The sequence below is a fragment of the Coregonus lavaretus genome (genome assembly GCF_964263955.1).
Source record: "Coregonus lavaretus genome assembly, contig: HAP1_SCAFFOLD_1025, whole genome shotgun sequence".
Classification (NCBI taxonomy): domain Eukaryota; kingdom Metazoa; phylum Chordata; class Actinopteri; order Salmoniformes; family Salmonidae; genus Coregonus; species Coregonus lavaretus.
This window is the reverse complement of record NW_028165596.1, coordinates 167,501-173,428: the sequence shown is the minus strand read 5'-3', so window position 1 is coordinate 173,428 and position 5,928 is coordinate 167,501.

Here is a 5,928-nt window from a genome sequence, read left to right as displayed (position 1 = left end):
CTCCCATCCAAGTACTAACCAGGCCAAACCCTGCTTAGCTTCCGAGATCGGACGAGATCTGGCGTATTCAGGCTGGTATGGCCGTAAGCGAGGGAACAACTCTTGGTACACTATATAAAGTCAATGTGTCACTCACTCTGAACGAGACACAGAAAAGTATCCACTTTATGACACAGACTGAAGAAGCTCAAACCTTGCTTACATTTCCAAGATATATATATATATATTTGAGTCTTGTGGGGGTGGAAGAGGGCATATCCTATGTTGACTTATGACAAGTTCATGGACTAGGGCCCTATAAAATAGGCGTTGCGGACCGAATCACGGAATCCAGACATTAAACCCAAATTCAACAATATTCAAACATTTATTGAACTTAGTAGGAAATCAACTAAATCTATTCAACTTGTTAGAAAACATATTAATTTGCCCAAGCCAATCATAAGACATGAACAAAATGCATCAGTGATTGGTATTTCCATGAACTTTCTGAAAGGGCACAGGAATGCCCCTGTCTGTGTGCATGTGTGCGGTGCGCGCGTATGTCTACACTTTGTGTAGCCGTTAGCGATGATGCTAATGATAACCTTCTTCTGGTAGGGAAGGAATGGCTTTCCCCCAAAACCTTCGCAAGTAAATGTTAACTACAAAGTAGCCTATGCCTGCCTGGCAGAATTATACCGTGATCATTTGCATCACTCCAGTGGCCATTTGTCCTACAGCAACACCGCTTAACCAAACAAAGGTCTCTTCCTGGTGCACGCTTGCATTTAAGGGTAACTACACCCCAAAATCTAAATGTCTTCCATTTTTCCCAGACCTCAAAAATGGTCACCTGATAGGGTTTAAACATTGTTGTGGACATAGAACATCCAATTGTGCTGTTTTGCTATTAAAAAGGTGTACTTTTGAGAGCGAAAACCTGCCAAAACAGGGACAAACGGTCAACGGGGAAATCTAAACGGAGAAAAGGGAACTTGGGAATTAACAGAATCAGGCAAAACATTGAAGGGATTTTATAGTGCCCTAATGGACTACAGACATTGACAGTCTCCTAGACTAAAAACAAAGGCTGTATGTACTGCCTACATTTTGAGGGAAACGCAATGTCCATTATTTGATTTGATCAGGGCAGGGCAGGGCAGGGCAGGGCAGCACACACAAACTGCATTTAGTCCAATAACAATCCATGATATTATTAGGGTGATAAATAAAAGGCAATTGCTCCATGACACAAGAGCACGCTCTACTGGGACAAAAAGCTTACAGCACCTGGTATTCCCAGGCGGTCTCCCATCCAAGTACTAACCAGGCCCGACCCTGCTTAGCTTCCGAGATCGGACAAGATCAGGCGTATTCAGGCTGGTATGGCCGTAAGCAAGGGAACAACTCTTGGTACACTATATAAAGTCAATGTGTCACTCACTCTGAACGAGACACAGAAAAGTATCCACTTTATGACACAGACTGAAGAAGCTCAAACCTTGCTTACATTTCCAAGATATATATATATATATATATATATATATATATATATATATATATATATATATATATATATATATATAGAGTCTTGTGGGGGTGGAAGAGGGCATATCCTATGTTGACTTATGACAAGTTCATGGACTAGGGCCCTATAAAATAGGCGTTGCGGACCGAATCACGGAATCCAGACATTAAACCCAAATTCAACAATATTCAAACATTTATTGAACTTAGTAGGAAATCAACTAAATCTATTCAACTTGTTAGAAAACATATTAATTTGCCCAAGCCAATCATAAGACATGAACAAAATGCATCAGTGATTGGTATTTCCATGAACTTTCTGAAAGGGCACAGGAATGCCCCTGTCTGTGTGCATGTGTGCGGTGCGCGCGTATGTCTACACTTTGTGTAGCCGTTAGCGATGATGCTAATGATAACCTTCTTCTGGTAGGGAAGGAATGGCTTTCCCCCAAAACCTTCGCAAGTAAATGTTAACTACAAAGTAGCCTATGCCTGCCTGGCAGAATTATACCGTGATCATTTGCATCACTCCAGTGGCCATTTGTCCTACAGCAACACCGCTTAACCAAACAAAGGTCTCTTCCTGGTGCACGCTTGCATTTAAGGGTAACTACACCCCAAAATCTAAATGTCTTCCATTTTTCCCAGACCTCAAAAATGGTCACCTGATAGGGTTTAAACATTGTTGTGGACATAGAACATCCAATTGTGCTGTTTTGCTATTAAAAAGGTGTACTTTTGAGAGCGAAAACCTGCCAAAACAGGGACAAACGGTCAACGGGGAAATCTAAACGGAGAAAAGGGAACTTGGGAATTAACAGAATCAGGCAAAACATTGAAGGGATTTTATAGTGCCCTAATGGACTACAGACATTGACAGTCTCCTAGACTAAAAACAAAGGCTGTATGTACTGCCTACATTTTGAGGGAAACGCAATGTCCATTATTTGATTTGATCAGGGCAGGGCAGGGCAGCACACACAAACTGCATTTAGTCCAATAACAATCCATGATATTATTAGGGTGATAAATAAAAGGCAATTGCTCCATGACACAAGAGCACGCTCTACTGGGACAAAAAGCTTACAGCACCTGATATTCCCAGGCGGTCTCCCATCCAAGTACTAACCAGGCCAAACCCTGCTTAGCTTCCGAGATCGGACGAGATCTGGCGTATTCAGGCTGGTATGGCCGTAAGCGAGGGAACAACTCTTGGTACACTATATAAAGTCAATGTGTCACTCACTCTGAACGAGACACAGAAAAGTATCCACTTTATGACACAGACTGAAGAAGCTCAAACCTTGCTTACATTTCCAAGATATATATATATATATTTGAGTCTTGTGGGGGTGGAAGAGGGCATATCCTATGTTGACTTATGACAAGTTCATGGACTAGGGCCCTATAAAATAGGCGTTGCGGACCGAATCACGGAATCCAGACATTAAACCCAAATTCAACAATATTCAAACATTTATTGAACTTAGTAGGAAATCAACTAAATCTATTCAACTTGTTAGAAAACATATTAATTTGCCCAAGCCAATCATAAGACATGAACAAAATGCATCAGTGATTGGTATTTCCATGAACTTTCTGAAAGGGCACAGGAATGCCCCTGTCTGTGTGCATGTGTGCGGTGCGCGCGTATGTCTACACTTTGTGTAGCCGTTAGCGATGATGCTAATGATAACCTTCTTCTGGTAGGGAAGGAATGGCTTTCCCCCAAAACCTTCGCAAGTAAATGTTAACTACAAAGTAGCCTATGCCTGCCTGGCAGAATTATACCGTGATCATTTGCATCACTCCAGTGGCCATTTGTCCTACAGCAACACCGCTTAACCAAACAAAGGTCTCTTCCTGGTGCACGCTTGCATTTAAGGGTAACTACACCCCAAAATCTAAATGTCTTCCATTTTTCCCAGACCTCAAAAATGGTCACCTGATAGGGTTTAAACATTGTTGTGGACATAGAACATCCAATTGTGCTGTTTTGCTATTAAAAAGGTGTACTTTTGAGAGCGAAAACCTGCCAAAACAGGGACAAACGGTCAACGGGGAAATCTAAACGGAGAAAAGGGAACTTGGGAATTAACGGAATCAGGCAAAACATTGAAGGGATTTTATAGTGCCCTAATGGACTACAGACATTGACAGTCTCCTAGACTAAAAACAAAGGCTGTATGTACTGCCTACATTTTGAGGGAAACGCAATGTCCATTATTTGATTTGATCAGGGCAGGGCAGGGCAGGGCAGCACACACAAACTGCATTTAGTCCAATAACAATCCATGATATTATTAGGGTGATAAATAAAAGGCAATTGCTCCATGACACAAGAGCACGCTCTACTGGGACAAAAAGCTTACAGCACCTGGTATTCCCAGGCGGTCTCCCATCCAAGTACTAACCAGGCCCGACCATGCTTAGCTTCCGAGATCTGACGAGATTGGGCATATTCAGGCTGGTATGGCCGTAAGCAAGGGAACAACTCTTGGTACACTATATAAAGTCAATGTGTCACTCACTCTGAACGACACACAGAAAAGTATCCACTTTATGACACAGACTGAAGAAGCTCAAACCTTGCTTACATTTCCAAGATAGATATATATATATATATATATATATATATATATATTTGAGTCTCGTGGGGGTGGAAGAGGGCATATCCTATGTTGACTTATGACAAGTTCATGGACTAGGGCCCTATAAAATATGCGTTGCGGACCGAATCACGGAATCCAGACATTAAACCCAAATTCAACAATATTCAAACATTTATTGAACTTAGTAGGAAATCAACTAAATCTATTCAACTTGTTAGAAAACATATTAATTTGCCCAAGCCAATCATAAGACATGAACAAAATGCATCAGTGATTGGTATTTCCATGAACTTTCTGAAAGGGCACAGGAATGCCCCTGTCTGTGTGCATGTGTGCGGTGCGCGCGTATGTCTACACTTTGTGTAGCCGTTAGCGATGATGCTAATGATAACCTTCTTCTGGTAGGGAAGGAATGGCTTTCCCCCAAAACCTTCGCAAGTAAATGTTAACTACAAAGTAGCCTATGCCTGCCTGGCAGAATTATACCGTGATCATTTGCATCACTCCAGTGGCCATTTGTCCTACAGCAACACCGCTTAACCAAACAAAGGTCTCTTCCTGGTGCACGCTTGCATTTAAGGGTAACTACACCCCAAAATCTAAATGTCTTCCATTTTTCCCAGACCTCAAAAATGGTCACCTGATAGGGTTTAAACATTGTTGTGGACATAGAACATCCAATTGTGCTGTTTTGCTATTAAAAAGGTGTACTTTTGAGAGCGAAAACCTGCCAAAACAGGGACAAACGGTCAACGGGGAAATCTAAACGGAGAAAAGGGAACTTGGGAATTAACGGAATCAGGCAAAACATTGAAGGGATTTTATAGTGCCCTAATGGACTACAGACATTGACAGTCTCCTAGACTAAAAACAAAGGCTGTATGTACTGCCTACATTTTGAGGGAAACGCAATGTCCATTATTTGATTTGATCAGGGCAGGGCAGGGCAGGGCAGGGCAGCACACACAAACTGCATTTAGTCCAATAACAATCCATGATATTATTAGGGTGATAAATAAAAGGCAATTGCTCCATGACACAAGAGCACGCTCTACTGGGACAAAAAGCTTACAGCACCTGGTATTCCCAGGCGGTCTCCCATCCAAGTACTAACCAGGCCCGACCCTGCTTAGCTTCCGAGATCGGACGAGATCGGGCGTATTCAGGCTGGTATGGCCGTAAGCAAGGGAACAACTCTTGGTACACTATATAAAGTCAATGTGTCACTCACTCTGAACGAGACACAGAAAAGTATCCACTTTATGACACAGACTGAAGAAGCTCAAACCTTGCTTACATTTCCAAGATATATATATATATATATATATATATATATTTGAGTCTCGTGGGGGTGGAAGAGGGCATATCCTATGTTGACTTATGACAAGTTCATGGACTAGGGCCCTATAAAATATGCGTTGCGGACCGAATCACGGAATCCAGACATTAAACCCAAATTCAACAATATTCAAACATTTATTGAACTTAGTAGGAAATCAACTAAATCTATTCAACTTGTTAGAAAACATATTAATTTGCCCAAGCCATTCATAAGACATGAACAAAATGCATCAGTGATTGGTATTTCCATGAACTTTCTGAAAGGGCACAGGAATGCCCCTGTCTGTGTGCATGTGTGCGGTGCGCGCGTATGTCTACACTTTGTGTAGCCGTTAGCGATGATGCTAATGATAACCTTCTTCTGGTAGGGAAGGAATGGCTTTCCCCCAAAACCTTCGCAAGTAAATGTTAACTACAAAGTAGCCTATGCCTGCCTGGCAGAATTATACCGTGATCATTTGCATCA